This window comes from Macrobrachium nipponense, chromosome 19 (assembly GCF_015104395.2).
Source record: "Macrobrachium nipponense isolate FS-2020 chromosome 19, ASM1510439v2, whole genome shotgun sequence".
In the NCBI taxonomy this organism is placed as follows: domain Eukaryota; kingdom Metazoa; phylum Arthropoda; class Malacostraca; order Decapoda; family Palaemonidae; genus Macrobrachium; species Macrobrachium nipponense.
The window spans coordinates 31,845,260-31,864,447 of NC_061088.1; the positions used below are offsets into that span (position 1 = coordinate 31,845,260).

A 19,188-nucleotide genomic window follows, 5' to 3' on the forward strand; every position below is an offset into this window, starting at 1 on the left:
ACAACAGAGATCTTCACGATCTCTTGAGATCGTTTGAGACAACTAAGATACCTCAGGCGAGACCTCCTTCCTGGAACTTAGACTTAGTTCTAAGACTTTTGATGTCGAGTCCTTTCGAGCCTCTCCATACTGCGTCTCTTAGGAACTTGACAAGGAAAGCTCTTTTCCTAACTGCTCTGGCGACGGCGAAGAGAGTTAGCGAAATTCAAGCCATCAGTAAACAAGTGGGCTTCAAAGGTGACAATGCTGTCTGCTCTTTGAGTCCCACTTTCTTAGCGAAAAATGAGAACCCGTCTAACCCTTGGCCCAAGAGCTTCGAAATTAAGGGTATGACAAGCCTTGTAGGCCAAGAACCTAAGAGAGTCCTGTGCCCTGTCAGGGGTCTCAAGTTTTACGTTCACAAGACGAAGGAGGTACGAGGTCCCTCAGATAATCTGTGGTGCTCTGTAAAGAGACCCGATTTACCATTGTCCAAGAATGCTTTGGCTTTCTTTCAAAGAGACATTATAAAAGAGGCTCATTCAGCTTTCCAGAAGACTGATTTGAGCCTCTTGCGAGTGAAAGCTCACGAGGTCAGAGCGATCGCAACATCGCTTGCCTTCCAAAAGAACATGTCGATCAAGGACATCCTTGACGCCACCTTTTGGAGGAGCAATTCTGTATTCGCCTCACACTACTTGCGAGATGTGAGAACGATATACGAGGACTGTTGTTCTCTTGGGCCATACGTGTCTGCAGACACAGTCTTGGGGGCTGGAGGTAGCTCTTTTCCTATCCCTTAGTTAGGTTTAGGTTAGTTTTTATTATTGTGTTTTTAGGTTGTGGTGAGTCTTGTGTGAAGATCTCCCATCCCTTAGTTTAGTGTTCAAAGGGGTTTTGGATAGTTGGTCAGGTGGTGGTCAGTTGCTTCGTTGCCCTCATATGTATGGCTCGATGGTCTTGTCACGTTGAGGTCACGTCCCAGTTGACAGATCATCCAGAGCGCACCGGCACTACAGGTCTCCACCTGGCTGGCAACTCTGATTAAGCAAAGGCAGGCTTAAGTGACAGTAATCACAGAGTCTACTTTGCTAACAGGTGAGGAACCAATATATATATTATATACTTAATTTAAGTTTCCTAAAAATCCTATTCTGTCTCTTCCCACCATCCGAAGGTGGGATTCAGCTATATATATCTGTCAGGTAAGTTGCATGAACAAAATGTTATTGTTATAATACAATTAAGTTTGTTCACACTTACCTGGCAGATATATATAATTAAAGTGCCCACCCTCCTCCCCTCAGGAGACAGTGGCATTAATAAAATATGAATAGAAAATGGGAATGGTTCCTGATATCCGCCTCCCAGCGGCGGGAATGGGTACTACCACCTGGCCGCCCACTACGTGTGCCGCGAGTTTTGAAATTCTGTCAGACTTCAGAAAATACAGCTATATATATATCTGCCAGGTAAGTATGAACAAACTTAAATGTATTATAACAATAACATTTTGTCGAAAATTGTATTTTTCCTAACTATACAAACCTGAGGTCCTTTACATATAGTCCCACCTCATGCCACCCCTCACACTGCGTTTCCTGGGCCTCAAGCAAAGTGACTCCTCGCCTCGCAGTCGAGCGTACCGCTAACTGCCGGACAAGTAGTTAACTACCGACCATCTTGTTCGGAAAGCTTACGACCGGTTCAGCTGCCGCTAAGTACCTTCCTATTGTAAAGGACCTCAGGTTTGTATAGTAAGGAAAAATACAATTTTTGACTAATTGTTATTTTTCTATGTTGCCATATCAAGTCTGTGCCAGAGATGGATCCTGATTTTTTACCATTTTTGGAAGTAAAACTTCTCGGCATGTCTTGTAATTTCTTTCAAACTCTTTTGCCATAGAATGTTATCAGTGCAGCTCAGTTGAAGCGTAGCTCTGTTTTTGCATCACATTATTTGCCAAAGATAAGGTAGAATGCTTCCTTTCTTTTCTATCATTAGGTTGCTAGGAAATCCTGGTCTTGATCAAGTTTGGTATTATGAAAGTACATAGGAGTATATAAGAGTTTACCTTCATATCTTTAGGTAGATGTTGTCTTTAGGTTGGACTGTTGATTGTGGGATTTTAACACCGGCTAAGGAGTCACTAGTACTCTACAATGTTGAGTCCTTATTCCTGGTAAGGATCCCCCTTCAGGTCTCACAAAAAGGACATTATGCCCAACTTTGAATCCAAGGATCTCACAAGAGGTAAGAATGTTTAGAAGCTTTTATTCCCTATTTAAAAGCTTTTAGTTTGCTTGGCTGAGCAGATGTTTGACTGCAATAACCCGCCATTCACTTTCAATATGCGGGGCAGCTAACTTTTAACAGTAGGTAAAATTTTCCCAAATTATGAAAACTTTTATATATTATTATTTGGATACTTATCTGCTGTTAAAGTGAAAACCTACCCAGCCTTCCCACATGTGAGCAGGTCAGGGAAAATTGTGACAAGGACATAAACGTTCCAGCACTACCTGGCTACCCAGTGGGAAATAGGTATGCAAATATAAAAAGTCCATCTGAGTCAGTCAAGCCTTATTCTTTTGTTTATTTTGAAGGCCAATTTCACATCACACATGAGCTGTACTAGAACAATTGTTAAGCATACTTGAGAAGTTTTATTCTTTGATATGTGGATTGGAAAATTCACTTTCCTCCAGTCACTCCTTCCAGTTGCTTCCTTTCACAACATAAATACTACATCCCAAGAAAGCCAGGATCTGTCTTCTACAGGAATCTCACAATGTGTAGACTGAGGAACAGCTTTGGGCTCGAACAGCTTAAGGTGAAGGGGATTTCTCTCCCTCGATCCAAACTGATAGGCTCAGCTTCAGTCCAGGATATGTTGTGACTGGGCTTGCACCTAAGCATGAAATGGACCTTGCCTTTTTAGGCACCTCTTCAGAAGAGAAGGCAAAGTTCTGGAGGTTGTAGGCATTAAGTGGACAGCTGTTGACTCTGTCTGGCACCAGTCTGCTTACCTACAGGCTAACCTCATTTTAAAAGGTGCGATGGTTGTCATAGTCTTTTATACCAGGTTTTCAAAAGAGCACTCTCACCTTAGATGGAATGATCATAGGTATCTCCTTAGGTTGAGGCATTGATGTAGAAAAGAACTGATACTCAGGACTTCTTCATGCATTGTGTAGTGTCCTTTTAAGGTTCCTGCAGGTTCCATGTAGGGCCTTGCAGCCAAGTCTTGGGCGGTGGCTATGCCATTGGCATTGGGATGGGAAGAGTCAAATCCTCTGTCAAAGCCAGACTAAAGGTCCCCATACACTGAACAATTATATGAACGATTATCTGAATGATTGTTGTTATTGACAAACACACTATTCAGAAAGTATTAACGATCGCCGCACCAATTTCAGTTGAGCAAAGATTTTGTCTCGGGAAGACATGGCATCATCTCTTGAAGGGACTTGCTTGATAGCGTTATATCGGCAGACAAACTCATATGACAGTTGCAAGCCAGCAACCTGGTCGTGACAGATTCCCTTTGAGATCGTTCAGACACGAAACTCCACCCACTTTTGCATTCAGACAAGCTTATTCACTATATTTTTGCGAACCATACAGACAGTCATTCAGACAATCATTCAGTGTGTGGGGCCCTTTAGTCCCAAGCAATCTTATGACTCCGGTAGGGGTCAGGAGTACTCCCAGCCCTTCCATCTTACAGCCTGACTTCATCCAGGAAGGGAGAGAAGGCGAAGAGAAGGGAGAAAGTTGCTGAAGTCCGTGTTTCTCTTCTTCAGCTGTCATGTGTTGGGGTGGTGTTGTTGATTTTTTTTATTAAGCTGGCATTATGCTAACAGGGGCTGTTGCTCATGGAGCAGCCTGTAAGTGTCATTTATTTTTTAATTTCATACAATCAACTTACCTGTCAGATATATACATAGCTAAGACTCCGTCGTCCCCGACAGAAATTCAAATTTCGCGCCACTCGCTACAGGTAGGTCAGGTGATCTACCGGCCTGCCCTGGGCGGCAGGACTAGGAACCATCCCCGTTTTCTATCATATTTTCTCTGTCGCCGGTGGTATCAACATTGTTGCTATTACCTCCTGACTTAGATTCTTATTTCATCCTTTGATCATCTTTTTTCGGCTTTTTGGTGACGTATCTGGATCGTGTTTTGGCATTCGCTACTGTGGACTGTTTTTGGAATAACTCTTTTGGATTTTTCTCAGTATGTCTGATTCAAATGTGAGTGTGAGAATGTGTGTGAATGTAGGCTGCAGGGTGAGGATACCAAAAGCTTCGGTTGATCCTCACACTGTATGCCGTAAATGTAGGGGGGTTTCAGTGTTCTGCTATTAATACTTGTAAGGAATGCGAGGGATTGAATGCAGAAGAGTGGAAGACTTTGACTTCTTATTTGAAGAAGTTAGAGAGGGATAGAGTTAGACGGCTGAAAGGTGTGAGTTCAAGGCCTATTGAGCCTTTCACGGATAATTCTAATCCTACTGATGTAGATTCTCCCTATGTATCTCATTCTCAGAGTGCTTTTTCGGATTCGGCATCGGAAATCGCCAATCTGAAAGCTACAATTAGAGACATGAAGTCCAAGATGGCTGACTTCAAAGGTAAGGCTAGTGAAAGTGAGCATTTCAGTGAAGTGAGTTCTCCCAGTGTTGTGGAGGGGGCGTTTGATGTCCCTGCGACGCTCCCAGGCCTAGACCTCTTCCAAGCTCCCATGCCCAGAGGAGAAGGAAAGTCGAAAGCCTTAAGGAGGTCGTGGGGAATCCCCAACGGTCAGACGTCCCTTCAGCTAGCTCTGCTTCATGGCAGGCGGCTCAAGGGCGCTATAGAAAAAGCGTCCTTCGCGAGTGTTTCTCGTCCTCTCCCTCTCCCTCACCTAAACGAGGGTGGAAGGAGTCGAACTTGTCGAGACCGCTGAAGCGTCATATGAAGCCTGACATAGATTCGAGCCCAGAGCGCTTCTCAGATGACGCTCCGTCTTCTATTAAGAAAGCGAAGGTGACGTCAGCGTCACCTGACGTGTACGCGGAAGTACCCTTTCATTCTTCTCCCCCGAGTGATGACGAAAGGCGTCATGCACTGGACGTGGGAGAAGCGTCAAGAAAGATAATTATGGCAGTTCAAGAACAACTGTCATCTCTAGTGGGAGTTTTAGCGCCCCGTCGGAAGGACGTGACGCTTCCTATTAAGAAGTCTCGTCCTCTCTCACCTGCTCAACGAGAAGCGTCAGACAGACGTGAAGCTGCTAAACGTCTTGCAGAAGCTTCGAGTTCGAGAGCTAGAACGGGGGCTTACGAGAGTTTCGTAACGCCAGAGAGACGTAAGACGTCTTTTAGACGTGAAGCGTCATTGAAAGCAGATCTTAGACGTGACGCTCCGTCCAATATTGTGACGCCAAGTAGGACGCCTTTGGAGAGCGGAGCGTCTTCCAGGCGCGAAGCGTCATCAAGACGTCAGCAAGAGACATCAGCCAGGACGCTTGGCGAACGGGAAGCGTCATACAAGCGGGAAGCGTCTTCTAAAGTTCAAGAGAAGCCGGAGCTTGTGACGCCTTCCAAGTCTATTAGAGCGGGAAAGAGGAAGGATTATCATTCCCTTAGCCCCTCTCCTATTAGGAGTTTGTCTCCTCCAGAAGAGGAACGTTCGGAAAGGAGAACGGAGGCTCATATAGATCCCGAGTTGGAGGAAAACTCGGATGATGAATATCATGGAAGAGAGGGTCTGTCTAACTATAAGGTTTTGACTACCCTGCTTCTTGAGGAGTATGGAGACGAGTTGACTCCTGCCGCTCCTCCTTCTCCGCGCTCGCTCTTTTCCAGTGCTAAGACGAAGAAGCCTTCGTCTTTTCTCAAAATGAAACCCACCATCTCGATGAAGAGGGCATTACAATCCTTAGACTCATGGATGAAGTCTAAGAAAGACTTAGTCAGGACAGTCTTTTGCATGCCTCCAGCAAGATTAGCTGGGAAAAGAGGCATCTGGTATCAGACGGGAGAGAATATGGGTATCGCTCTCCCTTCTACAACAGAGGCAGATTTTTCGACCTTAGTTGACGCTTCACGTCGACAAAGTCTCAATTCAGCACGAATTACGTGGGGAATTTCGGAACTGGATCATCTCCTCAAGGGACTCTTTCATGTATTGGAAGTCTTCAACTTCTTAGATTGGTCCCTTGGGGTGATGTCCAAGAAAGCCCATGATTCGGAAGGAATCGAACCTGAAGCTCTGTTATGCATTTTGTCTTGCATTGACAAAGCGGTACAGGATGGATCTTTTGAAATCTCCTCATTGTTTGGAGCAGGTCTTTTAAAGAAAAGGACGGTATATGGCGCCTTCTTAACAAAGGCAGTCTCTCATGCTCAGAGGGCAGCTCTACTGTATTCGCCTCTATCTGACTTTTTGTTCCCTTCTCAGTTAGTGAAGGACATTGCTCATTCTTTAACTGAGAAGGCGACTCAGGATCTTCTGACGCAGTCAGCTAGGAAGAAGAAACCTGTTTCTGCATCTGACAAGAAAGGACCTAGTACATCAGTTCAGCCCTTTCGAGGTGGTCCGACCTCCAGACCTCCCGCAAGAAGGAAGGCTCCGGAGAAGAGAGGTAGGTCTGCCTTTCGTCCCTTTAAAAAGGGAAAATGAAACATCTCTCCTCCAAGCACCAGTAGGTGCCAGGCTCCTGGGATTTGTGGAGGCCTGGACACTGATAAACGCAGACGCGTCTTCATTGGCTATCATAAGGAAGGGATATCGTATCCCTTTCCTGAACACTCCTCCCCTAACGTCAATACCAAGGGAACTATCAGCCAAGTACAAGGATCCTGTGCTGAGGGATACTCTTCGATCGATGGTGGAACAAATGTGGGACAAGGAGAAGCGATAGGAACTAGTTACTGGATCAAAACTCCCCGGGGTTTTACAATCGCCTTTTTCTAGTTGCGAAAGCCTCGGGAGGCTGGAGACCAGTACTGGACGTCAGCTCTCTGAACAAATTTGTTCAGAAGGAGAAGTTCTCCATGGAGACTTCTGCTTCAGTCCTAGCGTCATTACGACAAGGAGATTGGATGGTGTCTCTAGATCTCCAGGACGCCTACTTTCACGTCCCGATCCACCCTTCATCGAAGAAGTACCTCCGTTTCATGACGGGGGGAAGGATCTTTCAGTTCAGAGCCTTGTGTTTCGGCCTGTCCACAGCTCCTCAGGTCTTCACAAGCCTGATGAAGAATGTGGCGAGGTTTCTTCACCTCAAAGGAGTAAATGTCTCTCTGTATCTGGACGACTGGCTCATCAGGGCCAGATCAGAGAGACAGTGCTTGGAGGACCTAAAGTTAACTCTAGATTTGATCAAAGCGTTGGGATTGCTCGTGAACCTCGAGAAGTCTCAGCTGACCCCCAGACAAGACCTAGTCTATCTGGGGATTCGGATGGATTCTCGGGGTTTTCGAGTATTTCCTTCGCAAGAGAGAATCGCAAAAGGTTTGCGGATAGTCTCTCTCTTCTTAGGGAAGGAACATACGTCGGCGAGGGAATGGTTGAGCCTTCTAGGGACCCTTTCCTCGCTCGAACAGTTCTTCCCACTAGGAAGACTGCATTTACGTCCGCTTCAATTCTTCCTCAAGAAGTCTTGGAGCTGGAAAACCGGACAGCTTTCGGACGTATTTCCCATTCCAGTGGAGATAAGATCGCACCTGGAATGGTGGTTGCCCCCTCTGGAAGAGAACAAAGGGATCTCTCTAAAAACACAGAACCCAGACCTAGTGTTGTACTCCGACGCGTCGGAGAAAGGTTGGGGAGCGACATTAGGCTCAGAAGAGGTGTCAGGCACCTGGGAACCAGCACAGGTGACTTGGCACATAAACTGCAAAGAGCTCTTCGCCGTACATCTGGCTTTGAAGAGCCTAGAACCTCTGGTGTCAAACAAGGTAGTGCAAGTAAACGTGGACAACACCACTGCACTTGCCTACATTCGGAAACAGGGAGGGACGCACTCCTCGTTCCTTTACGAGCTGACGAGAGACCTATTACTTTGGACGTCTCACAGGAACATCTCCCTACTGACAAGGTTCGTACAGGGAGTAAAGAATGTGAGGGCGGACAGGCTCAGCAGGAGGAACCAGGTCCTTCATACAGAATGGACACTACACGAGGGAGTGTGTCTCGATCTCTGGTCTCTGTGGGGGACTCCTCATGTGGATCTCTTCGCAACATTCATTTCAAAAAGGCTCCCAGTGTTTTGCTCGGTCGTGGAAGATCCAAGAGCACTTATGGTAGACGCCTTCCTGCTAAATTGGTCTCGAGTAGACGTTTATGCTTTTCCCCCATTCAAAATCCTGGGGTTAGTAATGAAAAAGTTTGTGGCGTCAAAGGAGACGAGGATGACGTTAATAGCCCCCTTTTGGCCGGCCCAGGAATGGTTCACGGAGGTGGTAGAGTGGATCGTAGACTTTCCAAGATCCCTACCAAGAAGGACGGATCTTCTCAGACAACCACACTTCAAGAGGTACCATCAAAACCTCCCCGCTCTCGCTCTGACTGCCTTTCGACTATCGAAAGACTTGTCAGAGCGAGAGGCTTTTCTCGCGAAGTGGCAAGCGCGATCGCGAGAGCACGCAGAACCTCCACTACGAAAGTATACCAATCGAAGGGGGAGGTATTTAGAAGGTGGTGTAGATCCAAGAAGTTGTCCTCCTCCACTACCTCTATAGCGGAAATTGCTGATTTCCTGCTATTCCTGAGAGAAAAATCTCATCTAGCCGTATCCACAATAAAGGGATACAGAAGTATGCTCTCGGCTGTATTCGGAACAGAGGATTAGATCTGGCAAATAATAAAGATCTCCACGATCTCATAAGGTCTTTTGAGACTTCAAAGTCTAAGGAACCAGTACCTCCGAACTGGAACCTAGACGTAGTCCTCAAGTATCTGTCATCGGAAAGATTCGAACCTCCTCATCTGGCATCGTTTAGAGACATAACCAGAAAATGCCTATTCCTATTATCTTTAGCTACGGCAAAGAGAATTAGTGAATTACATGCTCTGCAGGATAAAGTAGGATTCAAGGGAGACTCGGCTATTTGCTCGTTTAAGACCCTGTTTTTAGCGAAAAACGAGAATCCCACGAATCCCTGGCCTAAGTCATTCGAAGTCAAAGGACTGTCGAGTCTCGTAGGCAGAGAAGCAGAGAGGTCTCTATGCCCTGTTAGAGCTCTGAAGTTCTACCTTCAGAGAAAGCATCAGATGGGAGGTTCTAGACAAGGTCTTTGGTGCGCGGTAAAAGACCCCACAAGACTAATGTCCAAGAATGCGCTGGCATTCTTTGTAAGAAACGTCATTACAGACGCTCATAAGGCCTGTCCTGACGAACAGTTACAACTGTTGAGAGTAAAAGCTCATGAAGTGAGAGCTATAGCGACGTCTCTCTCGTTTCATAAGAATATGTCGCTTAAAAACATCATAGATACGACATTTTGGAGATGCAACTCAGTATTTGCATCTCATTACTTGAAAGACGTGCGTGTAACATATGAGAAGTGTTTTTCTCTAGGTCCTTTCGTATCGGCGGATACGATTCTGGGTACGGGAGCCGACACCAATCCTTAAATGTATATACTTTTCTGCTTTTTGGATATGGTCGAGAGTCTCTTCGAACAATGGAGGACTTAGGCTCGCACGGGCGGCCGTCTATGTTGTTCAGTAAGAGAATTCTTGTCATATCCAATTAGTTGAGTATAATTTTTTTTTTGAAAATTATGTATGTGTGCGTAGTGGTTTTGAGTTACGGTTGTTGTGACGAGTTCGGGGATAACTCGTAACAATCCTTAGTTCTAACATATGGTTAGGATCAGGTGGTCGGGATTTGGTTGGTTGTGCTCCTTCATAAGGTGTATTGTCATATAAGTGGATCAGCACCCATTGACAAAGTCCTTTTAGGCTCTGCCGAGTAAGCGGATAAGACCCCATCGGCAGACCCACAAGAACTCTTGGCCATAGATCATATATCTCGCTAAAGTTTCTTGAGGTGATGCAGACTACTGGGCAAACACCCACGAAGTCTACCACCTATCAGGTAGGAACCAAGGTTTTATTTATACCTACAACATATGTTGTTTACCTGTCTATTCCATATAGAAGCTGTCTCTTACCCTCCACCGAAGGGTGCCAATCAGCTATGTATATATCTGACAGGTAAGTTGATTGTATGAAAATGATATTGTTATGTTACAATAAAGTTTCATACATACTTACCTGGCAGATATATACAATTAAAGGCCCACCCAGCCTCCCCGCAGGAGACAGGTGGAAGAGAGAAAATATGATAGAAAACGGGGATGGTTCCTAGTCCTGCCGCCCAGGGCAGGCCGGTAGATCACCTGACCTACCTGTAGCGAGTGGCGCGAAATTTGAATTTCTGTCGGGGACGACGGAGTCTTAGCTATGTATATATCTGCCAGGTAAGTATGTATGAAACTTTATTGTAACATAACAATATCATGTTATTTAATTGTCTTAGGTAAAATTCATAGAAATAATTGTGTGAAATTGAAAGTGTCTGAAATAGTTGAAAAGGTAGGATTACATACATTTAAACCTTCAAGTGCCCATCAGTTGGAGAGAAAGTGATAGTGCCAAGTCCTGGCAAGATGTAGATGTTCAGTAAGGAAAAATAAAATTTATCATAAGAGAAAAATGAGAAAAATATAAAACCGATGGAGATTCCATGCCATCTTCAATTTACCAAGAAAAGTTAAGTGAAAAGTATCAGTCTTTAAGAGCAGGGATAGATGGAGGAAAAGGAATGAATATTTAGTAGGAGAAAAAGCAGATTTTTGGCCTTGACTGGTGTCAAAGTATTTAACCCTTAAACGCCGACTGGACGTATTATATGTTGACTAAAATTGTCTGTCGGGTGCTTTATTGACGTATGATACGTCGACTACAAAAAGTTTTTTAAATATTCGTGGAAAAATAGTTATAGGCCTAGTTTGCGAAAAATTTTAAGTCACATACCTTGAGGGATGCTGGGAGTTCACGGATCAAGCTGTTGTTTTGTTTACAAGTGTTACCCAAGTGCACATGGGCGAATTTCTTTCTTCTCGCACTAAAAAGCATCAGCGACACATCTCAGAAATTCTTTCGTCACTTTGTCTTAATTTTTGTACCGTTATATATTAGCCGTTACACAGAGCTTTTTATATGAAAATGTGCGTAATTTCATGTAGAATACAAAAAAAAAACCGCATGATTGTAGCTTTTATCAGTTTCGAAATATTTTCATATAAATCACGATAAGTGCCAAAATTTCAACCTTCGGTTAAATTTGACTCAACCGAAATGGTTGAAAACCCAATTGTAAGCTAAAACTCTTACATTCTAGTAAGATTCAATTATTTACCTTCATTTTGCAACAAATTGGAAGTCTCTAGCACAATATTTTTATTTATGGTGAATTTTTGAAAAAACTTTTTCCTTACGTCCGCGTAGTAACTGCTGAAAAAATCAGAAATTCTTTTGTCAGTTTGTCGTAATGTTTGCACCATTTTATATTAACCGTTACATAAAGTTTTATATATGGAAATGTGCGCAATTTCATGTAGAATACAACTCAAAACAACCCATGGTTGTAGCTTTTATCAGTTTTGAAATATTTTCATATAAATCACGATAAGTGCCAAAATTTCAACCTTTGGTCAACTTTGACTCGACCAAAATGGTCGAAAAACGCAATTGTAAGCTAAAACTCTTACATTCTAGTAATATTCAAACATTTACCTTCATTTTTCAACAAATTGGATAACTCTAGCACAATATTTTTATTTATGGTAATTTTTTGAAAAACATTTTTTCCTTACATCCGCGCGCGGTAACTGCCGAAAATCTCAGAAATTCTTTCGTGAGTTTGTCGTAATGTTTACACCGTTTTGTATGAGCCGTTACATAAAGTTTTATATATGAAAATGTGTGCAATTTCATGTAAAATACAAAAAAAAAAATAACTCGTAGCTTTTATCAGTTTTGAAATATTTTCATATAAATCAAGATAAATTAAAAAATTCGACCTTTGGTCAACTTTAACTCGACCAAAATGGTTGAACACTGCAATTGTAAGCTAAAACACTTACATTCTTATAATATTCAATCAATTACCTTTATTTTGCAACAAGCGGGAAGTCTCTAGCACAATATTTTGATTTATGGTGAATTTTTGAAAAAAAAAAAAATTTACATCCGTGTGTTACGAATTCATGCATCATTTTGTAATAATATTTTCTCGGTGTTGCTTTGATAATTTTACAATTTGTTATATACCAAAATCATCGCAATTTAGTGTTCAATACAACGAAAAAAAGTTAACTCGTTAGCTTTAACCGTTTTGCACACAGTGCGATTTGTATACAATTATATATGAAATTTTTTTTCGCGCTGTCATAAATTCCAATATTTATATATGATAATGATATTTTTTTTATTTCTGATGGTTGCATACTAAACTTCAGGCAATGACAAAAAAAATGGAGCCAAAAATGAACTCTTAATCTTAAAAGCTAAGCGTGCTGTGATATTTTGAAAAAAACAAAAAAAAAATTTCCACTTCACCGCTAACTCCCGAACGTCGCTGGCATACGAGAGACACTTTGGTAAATAGCCGCTCGGCGTTTAAGGGTTAATGGCTCTTGGCCTGTGTTTGTTTCTCAAAGGACTAGAATTTAATACTACATGCTGCTTACATTTAAGTGTATAGTCGTTTTGTTTTTAATCACCCTTCAGTAAGGAGATAAAGGAAAGAGGTAACAGCTTAGTGGATGATAAGAGCCAGTTGAAGGATTCTGTCAATCGTTAGATGTTAAGCGGCCTAACAGGAAAAATATGCTTTAGTAGGAAAACCAAGGTAACTGTCAGTCAGAGGGATTACCAACTACCATGGTGCTGTTTACAGGGAAAATTGTTTGGAGCTGGATGTGTCATACCGTTGTTGGTCTGTATTGAGAAAGTCTTTTGTGAATTCTGAATGTGAAAAATCGTGCCCAATTGTGTCACTGATTATTGCTTCTGTAAATTTGCAAGTGAAAGCTCATAGATCATTACGAGACTTTGTACAGTGCGTTCTTCCAAAGAACAGATGCAAGGCAACCTTGAGGTTTGAGGTGTGGGTTGGGGCTAGAAGTAAATGTGGAAGAAGAGTTGTGGGTGTTGGCTGTTCAGTTTGTGGTTCTTTCATCAGACATAAAACTGTTGCTATTTCCACAGCTTATTCTGTTGTTTCTATCCATGGCTCTCGGACTATCATTGGCAAGGGTGCTGGTGTTGGTATTGGCCTTAGTCTTGGTAGATTTGGTTTTGCTTTTAACTGAGCAATGCAAGCTAATCTAGCACTGCATTGTTTAACCCACGCATAATGGAAATATCCCCATATTGTGAACCATGCTGGCTCGGAACTGTCCCTCTGAAGGTCGCCTTTATTTTCCAGGAAGGAACTTTGTGTTTTGTTTCACACCTCTGGGCGTTGAAGATATGAAAGAGCTCCAGAATAGGGTCCAGAGGGACGTCCTGTTTGGTTGCAGATGATGGTCTTGTTTAGTTTTTCATTCAGGTTTGGTATAGTTTAGGATGTTTAGGATCTATGTTAACCTTGAAAAAGTCGATTTTCTCATGGTCTTTTGATATGACTGGGAATGATAAAATCGTTAAACTGCAGAACAGCTGAGGGAATAATCATTAACCAGTGGAGGGGATTCTATTACCCAAACCTGTAGTTATCGTGCTACTGGGTAATGTACCAGTGAGGGGAGGGTAAAGGATCCTTGAAGAGGAACCTGTCTAAGAACAAATTCATACTAGAGACTTTTCATGTTAGAAACCAGTGTCCTGTATTGGCTTGTATCAGAGGTTAACCTTATGCTTTTGTTAGACCTGAAGGATGCATTATCTCAAATATTCATCGATCCAGATTCTCGGAAGTACAATGCTTCCTCTTCATCTGTGACAGAATAGTTCCAGTTCGGTTTGTATCGTTGACTGCCCGACAGGTGTTCACGTGTGTGAACATTGGTGTCGCTTTGTGCCCCTTCATTTGTTGTATCAAATGAATGGAAAGATTTTTCTTATTGCCGTTACTTTGTTATTTGTTCGAAATTTAAAAAACAAAAGGATATAGTAGATTCATTCTAAACGCTGACACTTTCGTGACTAACAAGTCCGTTGAGAGAGAGAGAGAGAGAGAGAGAGAGAGAGGATGAGGAGAGGAGGAGATATGAGTTAGAGAGAGAGAGAGAGAGAGAGAGAGAGAGAGAGAGAGAGAGAGAGAGAGATAGGTAGGTTCTGAAAATGTCACATGAAAACAGCTTCTCAACCGTTGAAATATTTTAAGATTTATTAAAAAATGAAAACAGCTTCTCAACCGTTGAAATATTTTAAGATTTATTAAAAAGTTCCTAATGATCAGAAAGCTTGTTGGACTCGAACCTATTTGGACAACTTGACCAAAATCAGTCGAAGAAGGACCCTTTGAGGTTGAAAATAAGATTGTGACTTTTTATCTGTGAATTATCCTGTAACCTTTTTACCTGGATTTATTAACACTTGTGTCGTTTGGTGCCCGTTCGGTAGGTGTGTCAAATGAGTGTAAAAAAATTGTTATTTTTGCTTTTTCTTCGTAATCTATTCAAAACCTATTTGGACAACTTAACCAAATCAGTCCAAGAAAGATTTTATCTTCACCTTACCATTGACATCTCACTTGTTTATGTGAATAATGTGACACGACTCTTACGTTGCCCTATGTCTAGTCAGCACTCGAATAATGTTAGTTAAAACTCTGTTACTATGTAGGACGAGTTAGCATTCGATATTAAATAAATATATTATTGCATTCTGTTGTAATTCAGTGACTCCACCTTCGGCTGTAATAACTCTTAAGAATTAAGCATAAGATTCTCGTTATGCTAACATTGAAGTATTTTAATGTTTAGATAACTGTGGAATCTTAAAAATGTAAGGAAAGTCGTAGTTTTAACTTGAGCCAAGGTCATTTCGAGTAGTAGTGAAATCATCTGTTTTAACCCAAGTACGTTTTCATGACAAAATTTATGAGCTGAAGGCTTTTCCTGCTCTTTGACTTCATTTTGAAATTTGCGTATTTGATAATTTTGGAGAAAATATGTGAACAACATAAAGAAAGCACAAATGTACTAAAACATAAAACTTGTCGATACATAGTAACATAATTATCTGTGATAATGGTGAGAGTCAGCATCCGGTGTTATGAGGTGTCGAAGCTGGGAGGCTGAAGGTATGATCATACTACATAGGATCAATTCTATAGTGTGATTGACGAGTTTAAGTCCAAAACTCGGAATGAATTCAACCACGATGACGAGGTTGAGTGTCGTCCTCTGAGCGGGAAGCGGCTCTTGAGTATTGAGTTACTCCTGAGCATTGAAGACCGTTCCCTCATGGGCTCGCCCTTGAGTGGAGGAGGACGTCACAGGCTGAGTGGTTGAGTTCCAATCCACTATTGGATCCTATGATTTTCTTTTAAATTTCCCTTTAAGGGATAAAAATCTCTAATGATCAACCCCTGTATGGCTATTAGCCTTACAAGCCTCCAAAAAATCAATGACCTTTCTGTGATTTAGAAACAAGTTTTCCAATGAAGTTTTCCTACTATATTTTCACCTTTTTCAAATACTTCGTTTTACCTTTTGTGTAATTTTTATCGCTGCAGTTTGGTCATCAGGATATTAATAAATGCCTCCTTAAGTGTCTGTCTAGTTTGCCTAGTGTCACTTATGATAATGGTCGTTTTTCTATTATGTTGGGCACATGTCTTGCAGTTGGCTTTCTTTTGAAGGTTATGAGTGTCAGCGTTTGTTAATTATTACTGCCTTTAAATATATGATTGTTTTCTTTTCAGTGTTTCAAAGCCAGATTTTTGGAAATTATATTCTTTCATACAGCTATTCAGTAATTTTTATAATATTCTGCAGCTAGGGATTATACCCTGTTACACAGATTCTGATTTCTGTGATAGTTAGGATATATACCCTAATTTCCTGCATTCCTTGACATTATGTTATGATTATATGGATCCTAATATTCAGAATACTGAGGAAAACTTGCTGCATATAATTGAGCACCGACAGTTTTTCCAACTCACTGATTCTCCAATTCACTAAGATGTACGATAGTTACTGTTGACCATATTTGTGTTTTTGGTTTCCAGCAACAGTTTGCTTATACCTTGTAATAATACATGTTTATTGCTGGTAGGTCATATGAATATTTTGCAGGTGGGAAGGTGATTTTAAGGATATGTGGTGAGTCTTTATTGTGATATCAATGGAATATGCAGGTGAAATGATATGATTTGCAAAAGTGAAAGGAAAGGTGAACAGGCATGGTTACAAACCCCATTAATCACTAATTTCATACAATCAACTTACCTGTCAGATATATACATAGCTAAGACTCCGTCGTCCCCAACAGAAATTCAAATTTCGCGGCACACGCTGCAGGTAGGTCAGGTGATCTACCGTCCTGCCCTGGGTGGCAGGATTAGGAACCATTCCCGTTTTCTATTCATATTTTTTCTGTCGCTTGGAATGTAAACAACGTTTGCAGTTCCTCCTGACTTGATTTTTGGATTTCATCGCCATCGATCTTCTGGGCTATCTTTTGCAGGGAAGTACTGGATCTTTGGTTCGGCATACGCATATTAATTTGTTTTAATAACTTTGGCTTCGAAAATTTCGAAGAATTGTTTACGTGTAACTACCGAACTTTTCGGTAGACACTCACATAGTTTGCAAGAAGGAAAATTTTAATATTTATTCATAATAACGTGTAGTAAATGTTAGAATTGATTGAGCTAACTTCCTTCTTGAGGAAGTAAGGAATAGAATAGTTACGCTTCCTTTAGAAGTTTTTATAGCTCTCGTACTAACGAGCAGTTAGAGCATTAACAATACTAGTAGTGTTGTATCCTCATCTTCTTACTTCACAGAATCTTCAAATTCATATTGCAATTTGAAGACAAAGGAATGTAGCTCAAAATACGAGCTATTGAAAGGTAAGAAGTGATTTTAGTGTTAGTGCAGTGGAGGGTGCGTTCTGATCGGCTCTGTTTCGCTCCCAGTTCTAGACCTCTTCCAAGCTCACATACCCAGAGGAGAAGGAAAGTCGAAAGCCTTACGGAGGTTATGGAGAATCCCCACCGATCAGGCGTCCCCTCGGCAGGATCTGTAGAACGTCCCAGACTGCCAAGTTCGCCATTGGAAAGGCGTCCTAATTAGTAGAGGGTGCGTTCGATCGGCTCTGTCTTGCTCTCAGGCCTTGGCCTCTTCCAAACTCACAAGCCCAGAGGAGAAGGAAAGTCGAAAGCCTTACGGAGGTTATGGAGAATCCCCACCGATCGGGCGTTCCCTCGGCAGGATCTGTAAAACGTCACAGACTGCCAGGGATAGCCATTGGAAAGGCATCCTTTAAAAAGTGCGTCTCTTCATCTTACATCCGAAAAGACGAAGAATGTACATGTTTGGAGTTCGGACGATCTGGCACGTTCTCTGAAAACTAAGAGAACACTGACTTACTGAGCGAGAGCGAGAGGCTGAGAGCCAGCCAGCAAGCTAGCGCGAGCCACGTTCCAACAGCCAGCAGCGAGCCGCGTTCCAACAGACTAGCGCGAGCCGCGTTCCAACAGACTAGCGCGAGCCTCGTTCATACAGATAAACGCGAGCCGCGTTCCAGCAACTGAGTGCGAGCCGCGTTCCAGAACTTTTTTCTTGGCGCAAGGCGCCTTCAAAGAGAAAACAGACGGCTAGACTGAGGAGCCTTATAGTAGAGTGGCAATCAGAAGGATGCTTCCATTGAACGTTTACTGGCAAGAGGCTCGTATAACAAGACTAGAGGCGCTCGGATCTATCAGGGCGCACGGGACCTTCCACGCAAAGCGGAAAGGAGCGAGTCTCCTTTCTAGCGTGCGGAACATTCCAGGCGCGCGGAACTATCCAGGCGCTAGGCGCAAGGATCCAGACGCCAGGCGTCAGAAGATTCCAAAATCTTCATTTGAGAGAGAGGTCAGTCGCGAGACTCCTCTTTGAGTTTTTTTTTAACTTGAGCAACTTTCCCCTGGCAAATGTGCAAGATGTCGCACAGGCGGCCGTTGCTTTTGTCAGAAGGATTCTGATACTAAGGAAGCCCCTTTTCATTATTCAGAAGACTCCTGTGTTAGGCAGTTCCTCTCAATGCGGACTCTCTCCTTCATCCATGCTCTTCCCTCGTTTTGAGGAGGCAAGAGCTTTGGGAGTTTTTCTTAATAAGAATCTCATCGACGTTTGGGTATGATGGCGGATAGGAAATATCTACTTCCTTCCGTAAACCCTAGTGAGGAACAGGAATTCTGTCTCTTCCGCGATTTATGAGGAAATCACGAAGTTTTAAAGAGTTCCTGGATTAACTTCCTCCCTTAAGGATATATATATACTCTTTCTTAAAGAACGAAGATAGTAGAAGGTAGTAGAGTTTCTGCTGTATGAGAATACGATACGGTCAAATCATAAACACATACCGTAGTTACTTCTTTTCTGTGCAACTCAATTACCAGTATCCTTCTACGACTTTCCTAGGAAGGACTACGCTTAAAGGGATTGTTAAGACAACACCTACTTAGCTTCTAGATTTATCGAAGTCTTGTTTCGCTTAAATATGCTTTAATAAGAACTTCCTGAAGTTCGATAATAATTTTATAAAATTCCTTTATTAAATGGAGTGGCTGGCAACTCTGGAAGAGTAAGGCCAGACGGCTAACGGGGACTGCTTTCGCTGAGAGCCTGAGACCAGCGCAGTACGCCAGTTACTGTCAGTACCATGTAGGTGTCAGTCATGAGCGTTTGGGTGTATCTCTCTCTCCTGCGGGATGGAATAACTATCTGTATCTCTCCCCTACAATCGCGGTCTTAACCTCGGATTGAGGGGATAGTTAAGCTAACATAAATAAAATATTGTATGCCTTTTGCTAAGAAGCTTTCAATAAGAGAGATAGTACAACCTTTCAATGCTGTTTACCGTAGGTAACATTATTAAAGGATTCTATCGCAGCAGAACATTATATTATGTAATGCTCTCAGGCTTACGAAAGCATAGCTTATTAGAGTACCTGCTCAGAAGAAGATGGATGAGTCGGATGGG

At 42.3% G+C, this 19,188-nt stretch overlaps 1 protein-coding gene and 1 non-coding gene across 2 annotated transcripts in view; both read left to right on the top strand.

The window, feature by feature from the left end:
* LOC135215652 (annexin A4-like) overlaps positions 1–19,188 on the top strand; it is a 250,951-nt gene that overhangs the window by 19,754 nt on the left and 212,009 nt on the right. The window lies entirely within an intron of this gene.
* On the top strand, positions 15,295–15,500 carry LOC135219373 (small nucleolar RNA U3). Its single transcript, XR_010315426.1, has one exon. It is a non-coding gene; the product is annotated as a small nucleolar RNA U3 (small nucleolar RNA).